Raw genomic sequence first — 26245 nt, 5'->3', positions numbered from 1 at the left:
TAAAGTTTCAGTTTGAAAATTTTTGATGTAAGAGGGAAGAGAGAAATGAAGAACACAAAGGTTCAGGCAGAAATCTCTTTAGCTGTCGTGTGTATCTATAGACTAATTAGCCCTTTGTAAGCAATGGCTTCTTTGAAGGGAAGGGTAACTTACTTGTTATTATCTGTGTTTGAAAGGGGAGAAAGCAAGGGAAAGGAAGTCCACAAGTAAAATGTCCTTCCACTGGTACTACATTTAATCTGATGTCTTATCTTTCATTCATTTGTTCATCATTCAACCATTCTTTGTTTAGTGACTGCTTTGTGCCAGGTAACGTTCAAGGCATTGGAGACATAATAGGTACATTTTTAACCCTCACAGTGCTTATGATCAAAAAGGGGAATAGAGTCAAGGAAATAGGCAACTATAATAGAGTATGATAAATGGATAAGTAGTGTGCTATGGGAGCAGAATGAACCCTGATTTAGAGAGCATAGGACATCTAAGCTGTGACACAAGGATTCATAAATGTTAGTCAAGAAATACTGACAGCATGATAACACTGGTGACATCAGATAGGCATGTATCATGTGGAGGGAAAATCCTGTGGAAATAGCTAGAGTAAGAGTGATCATGGCTTGTTAAAGGGACTAAAAAGAGCTTACTTTGGCTGCAGCATGTAGTAATTTGGATGACAGGGTAGGAGACCAGATGCTGGGCCTTGTAAACCATGTCGAGGAATTTGGGCTTTATCCTGATAGCAGTGTAAAACCACTGTAGGCTTTTAGAAAGAGGGTGACATGATCACATCTATATTTTAGAAAGATCACCCTGGCTCTGTTATAAAACCTAGATTTAAGGGTAACAATATTAGTACTGGGGAGATGATTTGGTCTAGGGGAATGGCAGTGAGAATGGAGAGAACTGGATGATAGATTTAAGGTACATCTCAGACAGAATCATTAGGACTTGATCATTGCTTGGATATGGGGATGGGGGAAAGCAAAGAGTCAAGGATTATACTCAGGTCTTTGGCTTGGTGTGATACATTAGAACAAAGAGTGTAAACGAAAAAATAGGTTTGAGGGGAAGCTGAAATGTTGAGTATAAGGAATCTGTGGGAACATTGATGGAGTTATCTAGAATTAGATAGAAACAATATCTCTGAAGGTCAGGAGGGAGATTTGGACTTGAGATGGCCCATTTGAGAGTCATTAGTATATAACTGGGTTTTGAAGTCACAGAAGTGGAGGAGAATATCTAATGGAGAAGTGTAGGTGGAAAGATAAGGAAGATTAGGACAGAGCTCAAATAAGCATGAACATTTGAAATATGGGAAAAGAAAGAGATGTCTATGAAGAGACTCAGAAGTAATCAGATATTAGGAGGAAAACCAGAAAGTTGAGGGAACAGCAAAGACAAGGAAGAGAATATTTCATGAAAGGAGTGGTAGTGGTGTCAAATGCTGCTGAGAGGTTAACTAAGATAAGTGCTAAGAAGTATCCATTGGATTTAGCATCAAGGAAGTTGAACAAAACTTTGGCAAGAGCAGTTTAAAATAGAAATTGGTTGAAGGGTCTATGAGAGGTAAGAAAGTGGAAAAGTTCAGTAGATACAAAAAGTCTGGCTATTCCTGGAAAAAGATAATCTGGTGTCCATTATAGGGATGAAGCAAAGGAATTCCTTTCTTTTTTAATGAGAGGATTGGTGCAAATTATTTTTTGCATTTCTCTGGCCCTTTGATGGTGTGAATATCTAAGGGAAAAGAGGAAAAGAAGATACAGAGAAAGAAACCCTTGAAGCTTTGGAATTAATTCTGGCTGTCTCAGTGTTTTCAAAGTCAAAAATAGCAAATATATTGGCATAAAAATGGACACACAGATCAGTGGAACAGAATAGAGATCCCAGAAATAAACCTATGTATATATGATCAATTAATTTATGACAAAGCAACCAAGAATATACAGTGGGGAAAGGACAGTCTCTTCAATAAATGGTGCTGGGAAAATGGAACAGCCACATGCAAAAGAATGAAACTGGACCACTATCTTAAATCATACACAAAAATTAACTCAAAATGGATTAAAGTCTTTAAAGTAAGATCTGAAACCATAAAACTCCTAGAAGAAAACATAGGCGGTAAGCTCCTTGACATTGGTCTTGGTAAAAATCTTTTAGATTTGACACCAAAAGCAAAGGCAACAAAAGCAAAAATTAACAAGTGGGACTACATCAAACTAAAAAGATTCTACACAGCAAAAAAAAAAAAAAAAAAATCAGCAAAGTGAAAAGGCAACCTACGGAAAGAGAGAAAATATTTGCAAATCATATATCTATAAGGAGTCAATATCCAAAATATATAAAGAACTTATATAACTCAATAGCAAAAAAGCACACAAGCCAATCAAAAAATGTGCAGAGGATCTGAATAGACATTTTTCCAAAGAAGACATACAGATGGTCAACAGGTACATGAAAAGATGCTCGACATCCCTAATCAACAGGGAAATGGAAATCAAAACCACAATGAGATATCACTTCACACTTGATAGAATGGCTATTATCAAAAAGACAAGAGATAACAAGCGTTGGTGAGGATGTGGAGCTTGTGCACTGTTAGTGGGACTGTAAATTGGTGCAGCCACTATGGAAAACGGTATGGAGTTTCCTTAAAAAAGTAAAAATAGAACTACCATATGATCCAGCAATTCCACTTCTGGGTATTAATCTGAAGAAAACGAAAACACTAACTTGAAAAGGTATATGCACCAGCATGTACATTGTAGCATTATTTACAATAGTCAAGCTATGGAAACAACCTAAGTGTCCATTGACAGATGAATGGATAAAGAAAATGTGGTGTATATATATATATATATATATATATATACACACAATGGAATATCATTCAGCAATAAAAAAGAATGAAATCTTGCCATTTGCAACAACATGGATGGACCTTGAGGGCATTGTGCTAAGTGAAATAATCAGACAGAGAAAGACAAATACCATATGATCTCACTTATATGTGGAGTCTTAAAAAAACAAAAAAAAACACCAGGATCATAGATACATAGAACAGATTGATGGTTGGCAGAGGTGGGGGCTGAGGGGTGGGTGAAACAGGTGAAGGGAGTTGAAAGGTACAAACTTCCAGTTATAAAATAAATAAGTCATGGAAATGTAACATTATGTACAGCATGGTGACTATAGTTAATAATACTGTATTGCATATTTGAAAGTTGCTAAGAGAGTAAATCTTACAAGTTCTCCATAAGAAGAAAACTTTGTAACTATGTGTGGTGACAGATTTTAACTAGACTTATTATGGTGACCATTTTGTAATCTATACAAGTATTGAATCATTATGCTGTACACCTGAAACTAATATAATGTATGTCAATTATACCTCAATCTAAAAAACTGAAAAAAAACAGCAAGTGTACTTTTATCAGAGCTATCTGACTCCTTTGCCTAAAGGGAACAATATGTATATCCTAGCCTTCCCTGCTAGTCTAAGTTGTACTGGCAATGCTTATATTTTCTAGGGGTTGAGCACAATTATTTGGAGAGTTTCTTTGCTATAGTACTATAGAATCTTGATTGAAAGGAAGCTCCCAATATGCAGGGACAACGGAACCAACCAGGAAGGGTTCCTTTGTGAAGCCAGAAGCCATCATACTTCAGGAGCTGTGGCTGCAGAGTGGTGTTGCCAGAAGTGCATTGAGGCAGGGGAAGAGTGAGGTGGGTGGGAATGGCAGTGAGGAGGGATGGGTGAGGGGAGCTGTCCATAGAGGTCAGTTTCCTGGGGTACAGAGCAGTGAGAGAATGGGGGCTAGGAAGGCAAACAGAATAACCAGCCTATCTGATAAGAAAAATAAGTCCCCGAAAAAATATTTGCAATTCGTATATCTGACAAAGGCTTAATATCCATAATATATAAAGAACTCTCGCAACTCAACAACAAAACATCAAACAACCCAATCAAAAAATGGGCTGGAGACATGAACAGACATTTCTCCAAAGAAGATATACAGATGGCCAATAGGCACATGAAAAGATGCTCATCATCGCTGATCATCAGGGAAATGCAAATCAAAACTACACTAAGATATCATCTTACACCCATTAGAATGACAAAAATATCTAAAACTCATAGCAACAAATGTTGGAGAGGTGCGGAGAAAAAGGAACCCTCATACACTGCTGGTGGGAATGCAAACTGGTGCAGCCACTATGGAAAACAGTATGGAGATTCCTCAAAAAATTAAAAATAGAACTACCATATGATCCAGCCATCCCATACTGGATATTTATCCAAAGAGCTTGAAGTCAGCAATCCCAAAAGTCCTATGCACCCCAATGTTTATTGCAGCACTGTTTACAATAGCCAAGACGTGGAAGCAACCTAAGTGTCCAGCAACAGACGAATGGATAAAGAAGATGTGGTACATATATACAATGGAATACTACTCAGCTGCAAAACAGAACAAAATCATTCCATTTGCAATAACATGGATGGACCCTGAGAGAATTATGTTAAGTGAAATAAGCCAGCGAGAGAAGGATAATCTGTGTATGATTCCACTCATATGAGGAATTTAAAATTATGGACTAAGAACAGTTTAGTGGATACCAGGGGAAAGGTGGGGTGGGGGGTGGGCACAAAGGGTGAAGTGGTGCACCTACAACATGACTGACAAACATTAATGTACAGCTGAAATTTCACAAGATTGTAATCTATCAATAACTCAATAAAAAAAGAAAAAAAGAAAAAAAGAAAAAAAGAAAAAAAAAAAAAGAAAAAGAAGTCCCCGAAGAGACTGAGGGCTAATGCTCTCCCAATTGATGAATAATCCCCTCCCAATTATATGTACATTCAGTTCAATATACTGTATTCAATTGCAGACAAGAATTACTGCAAATAGAATACAATAAGTAGATGTGGAGCTTGTTAATTCATTAATAAACCAAATGTTGCATGTCCAAAACCAATGAAACAAGATTGCTAGTCATCTAGAAAGTCTGGAAGACAGAAATTATGAATCATAATAGAGCTGACACAAGAGTGTAGTGTGATAAAAGACCTAAGAAATGGAAAAGGCTAGAGACTTCTGGTTTCAAGATGTCAGAATAAAGACATATCTACTCTTTCTTTCTCCATCCCTCATTCATTCTTCTTTTCTCAAAAGTGATCCCCAAACAATAGGGAGAACCAGAAAAGGAGGCACAAGCTCCATCTTTGATAAATCAAGGAGACATAAATAACTCTAAACTACAAGATATAAAGATGGAAAGTGGGTGGAAGGATGGTGCATGACTTAGCAGAGTGGAGAAAGGTCAGAGCCAAGTGCCCGTGGAGAGGGATGCAGATGGCAAGCAAGCTGACTCACAACTCTTGGAAAGGCTTAGAATTAGAGGCATCTGGTACCATAGAAAGCAGGGTGACATGGTGAGTTAAAATTTACTTGAGAGTCTTCATGAGGAGCAGTTAGACCCTCAGAGCCTGCTCGTGCCTGGCTAAGTGAGAAGACTTATTTCCCCCACCTTTGCAGGAGTCTCTGGAGAAACAACCAGAGATGGCCTGGACTTGGGGACACTGAGCACTGAGAAAGGCAGGACAATAATAGAATTGAAAACCAGGGGAATAAAGGACATTCTGCATCCGAACAGTGAATTTCTCACCTCCCTTCCTCTGTTCAGCTCTAGCACACCGGCAGCCATACCACTCCACACCCCTCTGGGAATATTGGAAGATCCTTCTCACAGGAAACTGAACCATCCTAGAGAAAAGGCCTAAAGATAGAGAAATTTGGTGATCCCCTCCCACAAAAATTCACCTGCTACTCTATGACCCTATTAGAAGTCCACTTACAAAGCTTCTAATCAGCTTGTTAGTGACTCACTCTTAAATATGATAGAGCTCAAAAGAGAATCAGACTTTGGAATAAAGCGTCCAACATGAAGCAAAGAAAGAAACAAAGAGAAGAAAGGAACTCAGAGGAAACAGAGACAATGCTGAGAGGAGAAGAAAGCTTCAGAGAAGCCATGGTGTCCTCAGAGAGATAAAAGAAAATTTAAAAAAAAGAATAGAATGCTATTTCAAAAAAGGGAACAAACAATGAGAAAGAGCTTTTGGATATTAAAAATACAATAGCTAAAATAAAAAGTTCAGTAAGAGATTGGAAGAACTCTGATAAAGTAGAGAAAAAAAAGAGATGGACAATAAGAGAGAGAAAGATAGGAAAATTTGTAGATCAACTCCAGAAATCCAATATCCAATTGGTAAGGAGAAACAGAAAACAGTCATTAGAAAATTATTTTTTTAAATAATATTTATTCAAAGTGAAAACATGAATTCTCAGATTGAAAGGTGCTCATTGGGTGTTCAGCATAATAAATGAAAAAAAACCAAGCCAAAGAGTAATGTATTCAAAATAAGAATGAATTTTAGCTTAGAATTAATGAATTGATCAAGTGTAAGGATAGAATAAACCATTTTCAAACATGCAAAGTCTAAAAGTCTACAGGATGTAACTCACCAAAACTAGGGAGTAAACCAAGAAAGAAGATGACATGGGAACTAGGAAATGGGAAATGCAACACAGGAGAGAGGAGTTGGGTATTTATAGAACGTTGGTAAAGGGAGATCCCAACATAAGAGTCATGACACCCAGCAGCTCAGTGCAGATTAGAACCAGGAGAGGGAAGGAAAAAATGGAATCGATAAATCTTATTAGGAAAAAAAGGGACTGATAAACATGACATGTTTGACCATGTGGAGAAATGGATTGAGGGTGATTTTACAGAGTTGTTGTGGGGTATTGGAAAGCTTAGTTGGACATGCAAATAAAACTAAGCAAATGAGGAAATTAGGCAATTATTAAATATAGGAAAAACAAAAAAAATTTTTCCTAGAAAGGAAATCAACCATTTTTCAGTATTTGGCTCATAAGCAAACAATAGTCTCAATAATTAATGCACTGAATATAGATTTAACCAAAGTTTTTGGCATACATTTATTGAGAAAGATTGGAGAGAAGGGAAAGATGGGCATAAAAGAGCTAAAATCCTCATTTACCATAATAGGAAGGCAGTAGATAAAGTGTAAAATGGAATAACCAGGAGATAGCATTCTACTCAGATTATTTGATAATTTAAAGCAAGAGCTAAGAGTCTAAAGTGTTTAACTCTGGGCACACTGCCCTGGGGATGGGGGTGAGAGGGTGAGAGCTAGGGAGTGCTTTTGTTGCTATGAGCTCTAGCTCCTTTGATCTTTTACATTATGTGCATATATTCTTTTGGTGAAAGTAAAAACTAATTGAAAATAAAGAAAAAGATAGACAGAAGGGGTGAATGCAGTGAAAGGTAAGAGGCAGTGAATGACTGCAGCTGAGGGAACTGGAAGACGAAGAGGCAAGAAGGGGTTCAATGAGTCAGTGTCAGAGATTGAGAACAGATGAGCTGTTGGACCGTGATCAGATAAGAAAGGCCCAGGGAGAGGCTTGTTGATGGATTTTGGGTGAAAGAATCCAAGAAAATACAGGCATCTTTCACTTAATGGCAAGAATTCATTCCAAAAATTGGATGTTCTGCATAAAACCATTAAGTGGGCGCCTATTTCTTATTAGTTTCAATAGGAAAAATTATAATGCATTACTCCTCAACTCAGAACCTCTAATTCCTACAATGTTACAAAAACACAGTAAAAATTCCTCTTATAGTAATACAAAAATACAATGAAAAATACCTAAAACAGTCTTCTTGAACATCAATTAATATGGTTGTTAACAAGCAGTTACTTTACACAGTAATACACTGTATGTCTTCTCTATTGACACCTGGTGTCTCAGTATTCTGCACACTATTTTGTTAACAATGTTGAGTTAGGGTTTGGGATTTAAGTCTATTTTTTCTTACATAAACGTCTTTCAAAAAGTGTATTGAGAGATATGTACAACCTACGAAGTTTGAGTATAAAAACCAGGAGGTGTTCTAGCAGGAAAATGTTAGTTGGTGAGGCGTTCTGTAAGGCATGCGTATGCCTGTGCTGTGTTAGCTCAGGATTCAGGTTGCTCTATACTTGTGTCCAGTTTCTATCTGTTCTTGGAGTTGTCCTTGAAGACCAAGAACCAAGGACTAAGTTCCTCTTAAGGATCTTAGATTTAGAGATAACTGGCTGGCTTGGGAAACGCGATGTAACTCTAAAGGCTAGCCTTGCATCGTAAGGTGTGTTTGGTTGGCTTCTATGCACAAATTCTTCCCTCTGCTTGGTGGGGTCGAGTGTAGATTTTGAATTCACGAGATGGTGGACTGAGCAAGTGATGTTCAGAAGACCCATTCTGGAAGATTGGGGGATATAATAGATGAATAAGGGCTGAGCTGCATCCTCCATATTGAAGTCTAAGGAGGAGAAACCCCCTATTACCTTGGTTGATGAAGGTTGAGATAACCAGCAGGGAGCAGCAGGCTAGGAGGGCATTTGATGTGTGTGTATCTTTGGCATTTTGTCAAAATTACAATTCATGTGACTCTGAGTATCCCAGACTGTGGATGGGCATGAAACTTTCCCTTGAGGATTGCAGTCCACTGAGGAAGCTGGGGAAGCTCATGGTTAGGCATCGAGAATCCTGTGTGTTCCTGGGAAGCCTGGAATAACAGGAATAACACTGGATTTGTGAAAGAGTGCTTCTCAGAGAAGACAGGCTTTCCAGCCACAGTGTAACTCCCTATCCTAAGTCTTAGAAGTAACAATTCAGTGACATTTATTGAACATGTACTATGTGCCAGGCATTGTTCTAGGCACCCGCGCTCCAAATGTGAAGAAAATTGATGAAGCCCCTGATTTCATGGAACTTACATGCTGTTGGTTGTGATGACACTGGGAGATAATGAACAGCTATACAAATAAATATATACCATGGTATCAGCTAGGGCTATGAAGAGAAGTAGGCTGTAGTAAGGGGAAGCTGCTATTTTCCACAGGGAGTTACAGAAGTCCTCCCTAAGGAAGAGACTTTTGAACAGAGACCTGAGGGAGTGAGCAGAGATGGGAGGCATAAGGAACAACAAGTGCAGAAGTCCTAAGGGGACAGCACGTTTGTTCTGTTCCAGGAATAGCAGAGGATGCGTGGCTGGAGTGTGGAGAGTTGGGGAGAGGGCAGAGGGGTGGGAGGTAAGCTGAGTGGTGGTCCGAGGCCATGTTAGAGTATACAGTCTTCTTTGGATTTCATTCCAAGTGTAATAGAAAGCCTTTGGAGAGCTCTGAGCTGAGGATGGTAAGATGTGACGTACTTTGACTTCAGTTCTTTCAGCTGGGAATACCACACTCTATCCCATACTGGCGAGGGAGGAAACAATTAAAAAAGAGAAAAAGAAAAGAAAAGGAATGGTCAATGCCCTTGACCTTAAATACACTTAGTGGAATATTAACAGACGACTTATTAATTGAACATCTATCTCAGAAGGTGTGAGTACTTTATATGTAAATGGGGAATAGGGTTGTGAGAATGGCTCCTTAGGGAAGTTAAATGGGCAAGATTTCAGGTAAATGGTGAGTTCTAAAAGGACTTTAAGGGAAGACTGTGTCTTGACACAAAGTACTGGGAGGGCCCCAAGGACATTTCAGGCAGCGTGAGGGTGGAAGTGTATTCTAACAGTTCTCGGAGCCAGACTTTCAAATATGTGTCAGCCAAGGCCCAGAAATTCTTATGCAGCCTCATGAAATTTCTTTTTAAAACTTATTTGACTATAGGGATGTCTTCTAGTTGCTTAAGTCCCTGAATAGATTTAGTTGACTTAATTTCAGGGGCAAATTAGTTATAAAGACATGAGTTAATATTCTTTTCAGAGGAGTGTTTTTGAAGTTTGAAATCCATACTGTGCAAGGGACCTTTGAGGTTCAGAAGCAGAGTAAGTGAAATGTTCAAAGTTCTATGCCGAATAGGTCCAAGTTTTCACTTTCCTGAGTTTCTAAGAGCTGTTTCCTTGAGAAAGTTTAAGGAGATATTTTTCTTTTCACATAGCTACATTTAAATTAAATATTTCTTGGCCTTCAGAAGGAGACCTTGTGCTTAAAAAGTAAAGACATGGTCCACATTATAAAATGAAAAGAATCTCACAATTATACAAAGGTTAAACTATGATTTGAATGTTTTATTAGCAGTTTGCTACACGGTATGAGAAAAATCAGAAACCAATTTGCACTGTCGCTAATTATTATGTTTAGAAGTCCATACAAGGACATTGTTTCAGTTTGCTTAGAATAACAAAAACCTCATCCATATAATGCTTAAGGAAAATAGTAGTTTAAAACATTCCAGCCAGACCTTGACTACTAATGAACTGTGGCAGCATGGCGGGTAAGAAGATGGTAAATCCAGAAGGTCATCTTTGAAAGAATCTCTTCAGTGTTGAACATGGACTGAAGCCACATGCTCACTGGTACAAAACCAGGAGGGTTTAGTGTTAGCCCTGGTTGGCCTGTGTTTAAAAATGTTGGAAATTTTAAGTTAATATTACTAATATGTAAATATAAAGCCATTCACATAGTTTTATCCATAAAAAAGAACCAAGTTTCTTTCAATTATGTGGGATGGTGTTTGTATTTCCGGTTATATTCTTTTTTAGGGGTAGGAGTGGAGACCGAATAATTTATTTAACGATTTTGAATAAGTTGGATTTACTTGGATGATGTGACTAAGCTATTTGATTGCAGATTAGAAGTCTGCTTTGCCGAGGTTGTTTAGGTCACATTTTGGTTTTTTTTCCATTTCCTTTTCTACGCTAAATATATGTTTACCTTTAGCATAAACTAAGACAAACACGACTAATTAGGGAGCAGCAGATTGGAAGAATATGGGTCACTGTTTCCAAGTGGTTTTAAATGAAACCACTACTGCTGAAAATTCATATGCATACCTGGTTGTGCTTTGAACTTTAGTTGTGATCTTTAGATCCTTATCATTATTAAGTTACTGTGTTTCATGACCTCCGAAATTTGACTTGCACCCCGCAATAAGTTAAATATTATCCAGCATTTAAAGAATTAACTGGGACAATGCAAGTGATATTAAGTACACCAATATGTGCATAGCCCTTACCTACTATAGTTATTGTATGCAGTGAAAATAACTAAAAGATGAAAATACAAGGATAAATAATCCCCTTACCAAATTCAGAGGGGGGTTTGTCATCTATTTCCATGCATTTGTGTTTCATAGAGGTGATGGTAGCCATCTGGATCAAGACTTACCCTATACTGACCAGGGTTTGCTTCTGAGTTTTGGCAATTATGAATAAAGCTGCTATAAGCATCGGTGTGAGGTTTTTGTGTGGACATAAGTTTTCAACTCTTTTGGGTAAATTCCAAGGAGTGTGATTGCTGGACCGTATGATAAGAGTATGTTTTATTTTGAAAGAAACTGCCAAACTGTCTTCTAAAATAGCTGTATCATTTTGCATTCTCACCAGCAATGAATGAAAGTTCCTGTTGCTCCACATCCTCTCCAGTATTTGGAGTTCTGGATTTTGGCCATTTTAGTAAATGTGTACTGGTATCTCATTTTTTTGTTTTGTTTTAGGCTGAGGAAGATTAGTCCTGAGCTAACATCTGTGCCAGTCTTCCTCCACTTTATATGTGCATTGCTGCCACAACATGGCTGATGAGTGGTGTAGGTCTGCACCTGGAACCCGATCCTACAAACCCGGGCCATTGAAGTGGAGCGTGCAGAACTTAACCACTATGCCATGGGGCGGGCCGCTCATTGTTGTTTTAATTTGCTTTTCTCTGATGACATATGGTATGGAGCATCTTTTCATATGTTATTTGCCATCTGTGTATCTTCTTCAGTGAGGTGTCTGTTAGGGTCTTTGGCGCATTTTTAAATTAGATAGTTTGTTTTCCTATTGTTGAGTTTTAAGAGTTCTTTGTATATTTTGGATAACATCCTTTATCAGATATGACTTGCAAATATTTTCTCCCAGTCTGTGGCTTCTCTTTTTATTCTCTTGACATTGTCTTTCCCAGAGCAGAAATGTTTAATTTTGGTGAAGTCCAATTTATCAATTCTTTCTTTCATGGATCATGTCTTTGGTGTTGTATCTGAAAAGTCATCACCAAATCCTAGGTCTTTTAGGTTTTCTCCTATGTCATCTTCTAGGAGTTTTATAGTTTTATGTTTTACATTTAGGTCTGTGATCTAGTTTGAGTTAACTTTTGTAAAGATGTGAGGTCTGTTCTTAGATTCATTTTTTGCATATGGATGTCCAATTGTTCCAGTACCATTTGTTGAAAAGACTCTTTGCTAGATTGTATTGCTTTTGCTCCTTTGTCAAAGATCAGTTGACCATATTTATGTGGGGCTTTTTCTGGGCTTTCTATTCTGTTCTATTGATCTCATTGTCTGTTGTTTTGCCAATACCACATTGTCTTGATTACTGTAGCTTATAGTAAGTCTTGAAGTTGGGTAGTGTCAGTCCTCCAACTTTATTCTTCTCCTTCAATATTGTGTTGGCTATTCTGGATCTTTTACCTCTTCATATAAACTTTAGAATCTGTCAATAACCACAAAATAACTTGCTGGGATTTTGACTGGGATTGCATTGAATCTATAGATTAAGTTGGGAAGAACTAACATCTTGACACTATTGAGTCTTCCTATCCATGAACATGGAATATCTCTCCATTAATTAGCTCTTTGATTTCATTCATTAGAGTTTTTAAGTTTTCCTTGTATAAATCTTGTATGTATTTTATTAGATTTATACTTAAGTATTTCATTTTTTGGGGTGCTAATGTAAAAGATGTATTTTAAATTTCAAATTCCACTTATTCATTACTGGTATATTGGAAAATCATTGACTTTTGTACATTAATCTTGTATTCTACAACCTTGTTATAATGGCTTGTTAGTTCTAGTTTTTTTGTTGATTCTTTTGGATTTTCTACATGAATGATCATGCCATCTGTGAACAAAGTTTTATTTCTTCTTTCCCAATCTGTATATCTTTTAGTTCCTTTTTTTGTCTTATTGCATTAACTAGGACTTCTAGTATTATGTCAAAAAGTCGTGGTGAGAGGAAACATCTTTGCTTTGTTTCTGATCATTTTAACTTTTGAAATTCATTGTCAAATTGTCATCCAGAAAGATTTTACCAACTAATATGCAGCAACATTGCATGAGAGTCCATTTCCCCACAGCGTTACTAACACTCTATCAATCTTTTAAATTGTTTCCAGTCTGATAGATGCTGTTATATGGGCATGTCATTGATTATTAGATAGTTTAAACATCTTTCCATGTCTTTTATTGGTCATTTGCACTTTTTTGACTTTGTTGTATATCTACTCAGCTCATTTCCTCCTTGAGTGTTAACTAGTCATCTTATTACCACATTAGAACTCTCTATATTAAGCATTAATATATTATATGTTGCAAATATTCATCCCTTTTCAAACCAATTTTCTATTTGACTTCTTGTAAACTAATAATTCTGAAGCAAAGTCATTTTAGTCATATTTGAGGAAACACGTAGGATGGGATCATTGTATGTACATTCAGTTTTATCTTCCTTGAGTTGAAAATATTCTATACCCTTTCATTTAATTTTGAGGTGAAGTACTTGGACACAAAATAGCTTGATAGACTCAAGGATTTTTTTTTTTTTTTTTTTTTTTAGGATATCTTGGGAATAAGCCACCTGCTTCATTAAATTGACCCCAGGACTCTCTGATCTACCACATGTTTGACCTGGTATCTTTAGAATTTTACTCAGAGGAGCTAAAATTGTGACCAATTTGTATTGTAAGCAGGAATATTTTCTTAATAGCATTTGTGCAGTAAGATATGTACTTGTGAATCATGAATAATGCAACTTAGCATCTGGTTAGCACTTGGAGAAATTCAAAGAACTTTATAATGATCCATATGCCAGGCCACTTAACTCTATAAAGTAAGGTAGAGACTGCCAACTTCTTGGACCAGAGTCTTGCCTCTCAGAGACTCCTTGAAGCCTAGTGACAGGATTATTTACTTGGCACTCTATGTTATATCAAGGAGATATGATAGATTTCACTTTTATAACATGTTAATGTTGCTTCTACTTCCACTAAAGGTCTAAAAACACCAAACACCACCACCACCAATGGCAACAACACAGTAAAATTTTTTGGAGGGCACAGTCATTGGGTGGATGGGCCTGGGTTCATTCAGCTCTTCTCGAGCTTGGGAGTGACCCTGGGAATGGACAATGGGGATGCCTTTTTAATCCTGAAGGACATATAAATCCATTAAGAACAAAAGAAGTGCAGCCAGTCTGGCAAATAACCTTAAAAACTTTTCTTCCTGAAGAAAGAGATGATTGTATCACTTTCTTGTGAGCATCTTTACAAGATGGCATAAAGGAGGCAGTTAATTGGATTGGATTAAATTGGTGAATTATCACCACTATCATCTACAAAACAGCCATTTCCCCATGTTGTTAGTATTATATTTGGATGAGTTACAAAAAAATATAAAAGGAATACTTTATTCCAGAGAAAGCAATATCTTCTCCTAGGAGAATGCATTTATTTTTACTCTGAGAGTATGGGACTGAAAAACAGACCTGGACCTGAATTCTGGCGCTGCTACTCTCCAATTTTATAACTGAGAGGAAGTCCCTGGGTCTCAGTTTCCTCACTAGTAAAATAAACGCATTTAGAATACTAAATCTTTGAGGCCCCTTCTAGCACGAAGATTCTGTGATCTAAGAGGTAAAGCAATTCTTAAAACCATCATTTTTTGAAGAGTTGCTTAATAATAATTAAACTCATGCTTATATGACATCTAAATCTTCTAGTGGAGTTTTCCAGATTCTAGATCTTAGTGACAAGAAAATCATTATTGGGGCGGGGGGGACCCAGAAAGCTATATTCAAACTTTAGTAATATTGGAACACTGTGGGTTTAGGTACTTATTATAGTGTAATGATGTAACACAACTCTCCTTGTATTGTTGAGCGACAGTTCTATCCCCAGGAAAATACCTGTGGCCTTTCTTTTTTCTATCTTTCTACAATTGCTTTGCTTAATGAACTTGGCAATCAGGAATTCACTGGACAAAATAAACTTTATATTCTTAATGCCCACTAGATGGAGATACTGGGGTAACCAAGCTCTTGAATTGACCACATATATTTTTACTTCTGAGTAGTGTGCTCTTAGTTTTAATTAAAATAAATGAATAAGTAAAAAAGGGGGAAAAAAAAGAAAAGAACAAAAAGAAGTGAGGGTGAGAACAGAGAGTGAAATCCAGCTTCCCAGGGCTCCAAGGAAGAATTCAGATACACCATAAATCACTGTGAAGCTTTTCAAAGCTGCACTGCATACTTCCTGCCATTAAAACTAAGTGCATTGAAGTAATTTCCAAATGCCCACACCCCTTGAAGTGATTGTGTTTAATTTACTACCTTTGAAAAATCTAACAAAAACTCATATGAAAGTCTCATTTATCAAGTTTTTCTGTTTCTCAAATTTAATTTTTAGGGTTAGTCTTTGTAGACATAATTTTTATTTTCTCTTTTGAGTATTTTTTCTATTAAATTTTTAGTAGCTCACTCTCTTAAAAGCACATTGAGCAATTTATAAGTATTACTTTTTCAGAGTTGGGATGCACTTTAGCAAATATATTGTGACTTTTTCCAATTCAATTATTCTAAGGCCTTTGATGATTATAAAAGCAAGAGACTGGGGTCAAATCCTAGATGAAAATGCTAGAAGTATGACTAGAAAATAATTTATTTATGGAAGATTTTGGTGAAGCTAGTAGATAGTGATAATATAGGCATATAAAAATAATAATATTTTATCCAGGTATCCCCAAATCAATGACCAAGAACAAGAGTATTTTATAAATCATATTTTCTTTGGCAATTGAGTATGCTTTAGAAATACTATTGGAGATTATTTAGAATTTGGATGCATGGATATAATTTCTTGATGTTAATAGTAGCAAAATTGGTAAGGAATCAGAAGACAGGAAAGTAACTTGGCCTGATCATAGAGACTGAAGGATGGAATTAAAAGATGATTTCAGCTCAGCATTCCATGGCACAACATGGTGGAAAGAGCATGGCCTCTGGAGTCAACCAGACCTTGGACTCCTAGCTCATTCCCTCAAGAGCTGTGTGACCTTGGCATGTTCCTTGATTCTCTGAAACTGTTTCTTTGTCTGTAAAATTGGGACAATAATATTTACCTTGTAAAGTTGTGAGGATTAATGTATATAAAGTACAGAGCTTAACTTGTAATAAATGATAATGATTATTATCATCACCACATTATGATAATGATAATGATGATGACAATAATAATAATGACGATCTGTAATTCTCATTCCAATGACTAGCACTCTGGCTCACTGGAAAATGATCAGGCTAGTTTCACTGGAAGCCTTTTTATTTTCCTTCTAACTTTGAGATTCAGGGGTACCATGAACCCCAAATGGATTAGGATAATAAAAAGAATCTTGCTTTCATTCCTTCATTCAACAATGTTTACTAAACCAGTCACTATTCTAGAATTGGGAGTTCTAGTTGGAGCTGAACACGGGGGACAAGAGTACCACTTACCTCACTATGTCTAGGGAATCATAGATGGTCAATATTAGACTATGCTTGAACATTCAGAGAAAACCAAAATTAAAGGGGAAAAACTGTGCCTATTGAGTTTTCCAATCTGATTATTGCTTGGTATTTTAAAGATCCTACCTTGGTATAAACACTGGATTGTGAAGCTACAGTTCTGGAGCTGAAAGTCCCAGATCTTTGACACTGGTTAGAGTTAGTTGTTGTAAATATTGCCATTTGCCTCAAGTTACCTAATTTTTATCATCAAGCCCTATTCTGTTGTCCAGTGTGGTATAGTTTATGCTTTCTACCCTATTTCACAACTTCATCGTATTTCTCTAGTTATCATTTCACTATTTTATGACAAGTGATCCCACAATGACGAAAATGGGTAATGTAAAAGCCAGAGTTCCTATTGTTTTTCTTTTTATATTTCTTCAAACAAATCTTTTAAGGAAGAAAACTTTTCAGAGAAGGAAAGTTTTGTTTTCTGGATGTCTGAATGGCAAAGTTAACATTTGTTAAAGTTTCATTTCACAAATGTAGACTATTTAACTGTCAGGTTGGCAATTCGACGTGTTAAAGTAATTTATCCTATAATTAAATTATTTCCGATGGAATATCGTAACTTCTTTGGAGCAATAGTGGGAGCAGGAGTGGGGAATGCCATTTTATTTAGTTTCTCATGAGGAACGGGGAAAGTTCTTTAAATTCATCTTTTAAAAACTCAGGTTGTGCTGTTAACACTCAGATGCCCTGCTTTGTATCAGTACCAATGTGGTCTTACTAAGGACAACATAAGAGGAGGCTGGCTTTTTTTGGTATCGTTTTCAAATGATAGAGTTTAATGAGTGCCACCCAGGTTACTCTTTGACCAATATGTTGATTTAATTATTTTAAGCATGCAAATAAAATATAATTGTTTCAAAGATCTTGGGTAACATTCCACATAAGAAGACATTCTGGGCTATTAGCCAGTTGTTAATTTTGACTGTGTTTATTTAAATCATGTGGAAGCAGGACCCTGTGGAACTTTATGTGTGGTCATCAAAGCCCATAATCTCCTATAATTTATGTAAGTTACAGGGAAGGTAAAATTTGCCATGACTCCTGTGGTTACAAGGGCATCCAGAGAATTTCTGATTAATGTGTCTTTTTCTGATAAAATTGTGTTATTGCTTTATGAAATATAGGCAAAAATTCAAGCAACTGGTAAAATTTAAAATTTAAAAAATTTTAAATGTAAATTTATTCTATGTTCTGTAAAGAACTATGCTGTAAAGAAAGTGCTTTTTATTTTTATAATTTAAGTTGTATTTATGTTTATTTTATGACTTAAAATATTTTGTCAAATTTTACAAATATTTTAATTCTTCAAATAAGGTTGCTATGGTTAGGAAAAGAAAATTTGGTGATAAAGCAAAAAATTTATCAGAAAAAATTTTAAAATATTAAGTTTCTTCTAGGAATAATCCACAGAAACCTATGTTTTAATGCAGGGTGCCTTTACATTTAGAAGTTTTCATTGATTTGCTTCAATTTTTTTAGATAACATTGTAGAGTATGATGTGTTCTTACTTATTGACAACAATGTTAAATATGACCACATGTATAATTAGATGGATTGCTAATGTAGCAATTAAAATTTTATTCTTAACTTATTACTACGAGAAAATTTCAAATGTACAGGTAAAGTGCAAGAATAGGCAATTAACATACATATACGTCTTTCACCTAGATCCTTGCAAACATTTTGCAACATTTGCTTTGTCTTTTTCTGTATTTTTTCCTGTACCATTTGAGAGTTCATTGCAGTTCTCACCCCTAAATACTTCAGCATGCATCTCCCAAGAACAAAGCATTGTTCAACATAACCACAGTATAATTTTATCACACTGATATAACACTGTTATCTAATATACAGTCCGTATTCAAATTTCCCAATTGCCTCGATAATAATGTCCTTCACAGCTTTTTCCCTGTTTTTTCTTTTTCTTTTTTTGAAATTTTTCTGATCCAGTCATTACATTCAGTTGCCATTTCTTTAGTTTCATTTTTTCTGGAACGTTTCCCCAGTTTCTTTGTCTTGCATAACATTAACATTTTTGAAGAGTCTAGATCCATTTTCTTTTTCGGTCAAATTTTCTCGGTTTGGATTTGTCAAGATCTTTGCTTTGTTATGAGATTGAGATTAATTTTTTCCCCCTCTGGCAATACTACATAGATGATGTCCTTCTTACCGAATTACATCGCATGATTTCTGTTTATCCCAGTGTACTGAAAATGTTTTTGGTACATAGAGATAGGTAGAGATCTACTTCCTATCCAAAAAAATGCCTTAGTTTGGGTATATGATATAAATCCCCTTTTTATAAAGAGGAGCTTTTTGTTAATAATAGTTAAAAAATAGTTTAAAAAGTCCTTTAAAAGTGGAAATAGATACTGTAACATATTTAGTTAGTCTTCTATCATGTGTTTTAATAAATCTAACATTCAATGCATTTTTGTTGAATGAATGAAAATAGTGATGACTTAAAAATCACAAATTCTCAGCTTTGTCAAGGTATTAAAATCCTTCATTGTTGCCCTGCTATTTAAGTGTTTTTATGCTCTCCTTCACTGTTTTGTTTAGGAAACAAAATGTACTAAGCTTGGAATAAACTGTTTGAGATGTCTAACATAAAAATAACCCAAGCAAATGTAATTTTAAACTGTCACTGTGTATATAGGGTCACATTATTTCACTTGCAGTCACTCAGGGTTTGTATATATCACGTTTCAGTGTAATGACATGGGCAGGCTCCAAAGAAAATACCAGGCTACATGAATTTGGTTTGACTAACAAATATTTACATGTCTCTGTATCTCTCATTATTGTAATCTTTTAAGGGGTTTATGCTACACAGGCTTAATTCTTGAAAGCTTTATGTTAGATTAAAAGAGGTTGATCAGTAGTATATCTGACTGTAAAAATGATACCACAGCCCGTCTGGATAAATGTCGGATTTAAGCCAGAGCTTCTGCAGGGAACAGGTGGACTTAAGAGTGGCTTGCCACGGGCAGACGGCTGCCTGTCATGTGCATGCTTTCTTACGGGTATTATCTTTTTTTCTTCCCAGGAGGGTGGTGTTGATAGAAGTCAGGGTGGTCATTTGATCTCTTAGGTTTCTCTAGTCATCTAGTTGGTACGTTATAGGAAAGAACAGATAAACATCTGTCCTTTGCTTGTGAGGATGATGCCTCATCTACAGGAGGCAGATGGGTAGTTGTATCGTTGGCTACTGAACCATTCACAAGTGTTTTTTTGCTAAGTACCACCCATGTCAATTGACATTGCTTTTGTGAGTTGGCCAACTGGAATTGTGGGTTAAGCCTGTAGTTGTAAAGCCATTTAATGGGTTTCCCCTCTCTTGATTAATGCTCCCTGGCCTATGGGACCTCAATATAAACTCCAATGTCACTATCGTTGCTTCTCACTTGGTATTGCAAAGACATTTCCCTCTAGACAATAGTGAAGTGTTCAAGCACAGAGACTGCCCCCGTTTTAATCTTTGGATCTCCAGTGTGCAGTCTGGTACGTAACTGAATTAAGAAAAAAATGTGATCTTATTTGCAACATGATAATTTGCTAGTGATAACGTATATAATTATTTGGGCTCTTACTTAGTATACAACCACTTGAGATTATGTAAATTTTATAATTAGACTTAATCCAGTGGATTTAATAATTTATCCACATTTATGGAAAAGTTATGATGTTCCAGGTAGGGCTGATACACCAATATCTCTCTTCTCCTATGGCTGATGTCCATTCTGAGTAGTTGGAGTCCGTGCCACATTGGTTGTTAAAAATGTGACTGTAATCCCTAGTTCCAGGTGTTTGTGCCAAGTGCTGGGTTCCTCCTAGTTGCTAATAGGCTTTGTCTGTCATATACATACTATCTCAAAGCATGTCCTATAACCCAAGTGTGTGAATTAGTAGAGTTGTCATAGTAATGGTGCTAGTAAAGACTGTATCTCCAGGGCTCCAACCTGAACTTTCTGAATTTTATCCCCTGCCTCTTACATTCTCAGGTGAAGGAGTTATTACACAGGGAGGTGTTCAAGGAGCAAAAGAGGCAATGAAACTGGACGTACTCCCATGATACATAATTACCAAAAGTAGAGGTGTTTCTAAAGGTGCAAATCTCTCTTGATGGGTGTGGAAACATCTCTTTTATCACTAATTGTATTCTTCTTACTTGCATAAAATCTCATGCTCTCTTAGTTTTATTTCCTGCTTTCTAATGTTCTCTCCACTAGAGAAAGGAGATAGGCATTATGTAGTTATTATAAAGTGGTAAAGTGAGAGTTTTCACTGTTGACCAGAAATTTAAGATGAATTAAATATTTTCTAATTGAAGTGTTATAGTTAAGATTTATAAATATTGACTGAAAGTAACGGCAGTGAGAGTAAAAACAGTTTTCAAGCGTGAGTTTTAGTCTTAAGGGCTAGTTCATGAGCTACAGATTCTTGGAGCCATGTGGGAAATACAGCATACCGTCTTAAACAGGTGAAAAAATATTTTTAAGAACTCCAGGTTTTTCCTGATTTCATCAAGAATGATTATAAATTCTGTAAAGTTATTTTTCTCATTATGAAAGCAATGTGTTCTCATTATAGAACACTGGGGAATTTAAAAGTATGTTAAAAATTAAATTAAATAAAAAATAACCCCTAATCTTAACAACCAAAGTTTGGACTCACTGTCATCTTGAGTATTGTGATGAAAATAAAATCTTTGTATCTTTTCAAAATATTACCATTCAAGGACCCTACGTTTAGTGCGTGTGTTGATCCACTTAGCAAATTCTTGTAGAATATCTACATTGCCTCAGGCACTATTCTAGGCACTGGGGGGGTGGGTAGAGTTGTGACTAAACAAAGCACATGCTTTCATGGGACTTACATTTGCTCAGGGGAGAGAGAAAATAAATGAAAAGATAACATAAGATGGTAAAAGCCTTGGAAAAAAACAAAGCAGGATATGAGATGAAGAGTAGGGTGGGGGTATTAACACACTTCAGGGAGGTGAAGGAAAGCCTGTCTGATGAGGTGACATTTGAACAGAGATTTCAGAGCAAGAGCATTCTAGACTGAGGGAACGGCAGATGGAAAGATCCTGAGGTGGTGTGGGATGTTGATTCCTTGTTGGCAAATAATTATAGCCAATATTTACTGTGCACTAACTACATACTAGGCTTTTAAAATCTTTACAACAACCCAATGAAGTGAGTAATTATTATAACTCCTATTTTGCAGGTGAGGAAACTTATATGCTGTAACCACTGTCTTATACTGATAAGTGCTATGAGAAAGCGTAGAGTTAGAGTATATAACTCAATTCTAGGAAGCTATGAAAATTTCCCAGAGGAGTTGTTGCTTGAATTTAGTCCCAGTAAAAGAGCAATTAGTCACAGCTATGAAGGTGAGAGGAGTGAAAAATCCTGCTCTCCCCCTACTGTATCCCCAGAACCTATAGCAATCCTTTGCCCACAGTTGGCATATGATAAATATTTGTTGAATGACTGCAAGTGGAACAGCATTTGCAAAGACATAGAGGCATAGAGAGCATGAGATATTCAGAAAACTCAAATTAGTTTGCTTTGACAGGAGCACAGACTATGTGATAACAGCAGCAGGAGGTTATAGTAGGAGAAATAAGCAGTGGTCAGATCATAAATCTGTTTTTATGAAAAGGCAACAGGGTACTTATTTTGGCAGCACATATATACTAAAAATTGATAAGCTACAGAGGAGATGATCTTGGAGCCTGGGAGAGGATAAAATGCAATTGTGTGAATCGTTCCATATATAGGTTTTTTAACTCGATGGAACAAAATGTTTAAAATTGTTTGAATGTTTGAATATTCTTTGGGCTTCTGTGAAGATAAAATATTTTCAAATGCAAATGTGAGTTATTGAGACTTTTACTTGCAAGGAATAAAAGCCCACTCAAGGGATGTGGAATCCTTTGTGGAATCCATATGGAATGCAAAGGTGGGTATATCAGTTAGCTTTTTCTGTGTAACAAAACCCTCCCAAAATTTAGTAGCTTCAAACAACAACCATTTGGATTGGATTCAGCTTGACAGTGCATTTCTTGTCTTGGCTGGGCACATTCACGCATCTGCTCTCAGCTGCTGGTCAGCTAGACAGTGCTGCTTCTAGATTGGCTGGGTTGCTGCCTTCTGGGTTGTCAGGTGGGATGTTGGGGATGACTGGGGCACATGTCTCTCAACACCCAGCAGGCTAGCCCAGGCTTGTTCAAATGGAGGTCTCAGGCTTCCAAGAACAGTAAGAGGGCAAGCTGCGATGTATGAATGCTCTTCAAGTCTCTGTTTGTGTCCCATTTGCCACATACCTCATTGGCCAAAACAAGTTACATCCCTGATTCAAGAAGTGGAGAAATAGATTTCACCTTTTCATGGGAGGAGCTGCAAAGTTATATGGCAAGGAAATGGAAACGGGCGGGGGAAGGACTTGTGGCCATTTTGCAATCTAAGAGAGTGGGTTATAGCTGGGTTTCAGGAATGGACAGAAACCTAAATGTTGTTAGGTCTGCCTCTGTCACTTGCCTTGCTTTCTTGTTGCTTGTCTGTTTCCTTCTTCTCTATCTTCAGAACAGCTTCCTCTACCTCTCTGTTCCCCATGGTAAAAAACATAATTGCTGACAGCTTCTAAGATCATATGGAACAGACCCAGATAACCCCAAACTGACTCTCTCTTTCCCCATTGGGAAGATTCCCTTGGAGAAGGGAATCTAGATGGGAATCTGGTAAGTTTGTCTTCAGTAAGGGCCTCACCCCCGGATCTATGAACTGTGATGGAGTGGGTGGGTTTGGTGTTTGTATGGGTGTATTGGAGATGGGAATTATAGTGTGTGAATCTGGTATTCAAGAGCTATGTTGCTGTAACCTTGTGATAGTTGGGTGGGGAGAGTGAGAAGGAGGGGAAAGGGGGCAATGCTCCCAGAAAATGGTAGAGATGGGGAGGAGATGATTAGACATACATCTCATAGAGGTCCATTACACTGAGTTTTTTAAATAATGTAGTAACATCAGGGGGCCGAGAGTAGAGGCTAAGACCTTGGAGGAAGAGGGATATGAAATGTTTTTACTTAGAATACTTCTGACACCAAATGTGTGGGTTTTTTCTGACACAAACCAGCTCTCTGGACACCAACTGGGTATCCTACAATTCAAGTAAATTCTAACACTATGTGGAGTTAGCGTCAGATCCCACAAGTTAAGGACTCAGTTCCACAAGGCTGCCTCTACTTCGGATACCAGTGCAAGTCCCAGGTTGTCACCTGTACTTCTGACCAACCAGTTATAAATTCAGGGGTTCTCACAACTGCCTCCTCAGGTTCAATAATTTGCTAAAATGACTCACAGAACTCGGGAAACCTCTTTACTTAATAATACCGGTTTATTAGAAACAATATAACTCAGGAATGGCCAAACGGAAGAGATCCATAGGAGAAGGTATGGGGTGGAGGGATGCACAGAGCTTCTATGCCTTCTTCAACTGTGCCACCCTGCCACCACCTTGATGTGTTCACCAACCTGAAGCTCTGCGAACCCAGTCATTAGGGGTTTTATTACATAGGCATGATTGATTAAATCATTGGCCACTGGCAATGAACTCAATCTCTAGCCCTTCTCCCCTTCCTGGAGGTAGGGGGTGGGCTGGTCGAAGTTCTAGCTCTCTAATCCCTACCTTTGTCTCTCTGGGGACCAGCTCCCATCCTGAAGTTGCCTGGGAGCCCCTAGCCACCAGTCATCTCCTTAGCATCCAAAAGACACTCTTATTATTCCAGAGAGTCCAAGGGCTTTAGGAGCTGTGTACCAGGAACCAGGACAACAGTCAAGTCTTTATTTTTTATTATATCACGAAGGGTAAATTGGGGGTGGGGAGAGGGAATCTGAGAGTGAATGGAAGGAATCAGGATTCAATGAGTTGGAGGGCCTACAAAGAGTGGCTAGGAAAAAGGCAGATCCACTTACCAGAAGGGAGCAAATTAAGAAGGGCTTTTTCTGGCAAAGAGAGAGATTAAAGAGGAGCTGGGAGAATCAGAAGAGACTAGGGGGGCCTTCGGATATTCCTGTAACTGAAGACGTGTCTGCTTCAGCCTGACTCCAGGGTTAGATTTTTAGACTTATTAGGTAGGATTAGAGAATCCCAACGTAGTTTCAAGTTGAAAGCATTAGGAATCAGATTTTCTATGCAGATTGTAGGCCATTTGTTAATATTTAATAAGAGGAGGAAAGCTGGATTTATAAATAAGCATTGACCTATAAATTACCTATCTGTAGGTTGAAATTACCTATCTGTAGATTTCTATGTGACATTTCCTCTACTGTCAGTTAATTACTCTAAGTCAAAGTTTCTCAAACTTTTTGACCATGACTCACAGTAAAAAATGTTTTACATTGCAGTGTAATATGTAATACACATGGGCAAATGCACACTGAAAAGTTTCACAAAGCAATACTTAACCCTTTACACTTGGAATGCCTTCCATTCCATTACCTTTCATTCCATTACCTTCTACTTAGAAAGCTTATCTTGAACCACTAAGTTGATTTCATGATCAGCTAATGAGTGACTACAAAGTGTCTGAAAACATGGCTCTAAGAGGTTTACTAAAATGATGCTGAGCTAAAAACCAGTATGGAGAAGAGATATAGGAGCAAAGTGAAAGGATAAAGGTCTCCTGTCTGAGGATCTCAGTCCAAGATGGGGAAATACCAATCCTTTCAATAATGGCAGCAGGAATTCCCAGTAACATACTGAGAAATCTGTTTGAAAGCGTCTGGGCTGGTTTTATCGCTCCACTCCTTTTTCTTCTACACATAGTGCATTTTATTTGATAACAAATTATTACTTTTTCTTTTCTTTTTTTAAAGATTTATTTTTCCTTTTTCTCCCCAAAGGCCCCTGGTACATAGTTGTGTATTTTTAGTTTGGGTCCTTCTAGTTGTGGCATGTGGGATGCCACCTCAGCATGGCTTGATGAGTGGTGCCATGTCTGTGCCCAGGATCTGAACCTGCAAAACCCTGGGCCTCCGAAGCGGAGCGTGAGAAATTAACCACTTGGCCATGGGGCTGGCCCCACAAGTTATTTCTATTTGGGAGAATTTTCTAGGTCCTTTTTTTCTTCCTTTTCATGTTCACATTGTAGATATTTTGATAAATCATTGGCATATTTCCCATGAAATAAATCAGAAAAATGGAAAGAAGTGAAATCCTTACCTCCTTCATATTGTTTTCAAAGAAGAAGGTTGGAAACTATTGACTATAATGAGTTTTCTGAATTTTTAAATTTTATATCAGTACACAGATGTGTAAGGAAGAATGAACTCTAAATGAAGCAAGAGAAAGAAATAGTTCACTCTTGAAGATGTGCCAGTGTCACGTATTGACTAAGTAGTGAGCAGTTCCAGGGTTTTTATTTGGTACATATTCATTTATTAGGTGTAGATTTTTGTCTCTGAATATGGTGTATTAATATGGGAATGAGAAGCTGATGTTGTATATTCATTTATTTATTCATTCAACACTCATTTATCAACAAATAGGTTAGATATTAGGGATACGAAGGTGAAGAGACAC

The 26245-nt window shown here is 37.1% G+C and overlaps 1 protein-coding gene across 7 annotated transcripts in view; it reads left to right on the top strand.

Annotated features, from left to right (window-relative positions):
- Window positions 1-26245, top strand: part of GALK2 (galactokinase 2) — a 121889-nt gene that overhangs the window by 36821 nt on the left and 58823 nt on the right. The window lies entirely within an intron of this gene.

This window comes from Equus asinus, chromosome 2, assembly GCF_041296235.1.
Source record: "Equus asinus isolate D_3611 breed Donkey chromosome 2, EquAss-T2T_v2, whole genome shotgun sequence".
NCBI lineage: Eukaryota > Metazoa > Chordata > Mammalia > Perissodactyla > Equidae > Equus > Equus asinus.
Note: the sequence above shows the minus strand (reverse complement) of the source record. Positions and strands in the feature narration are given on the sequence as shown.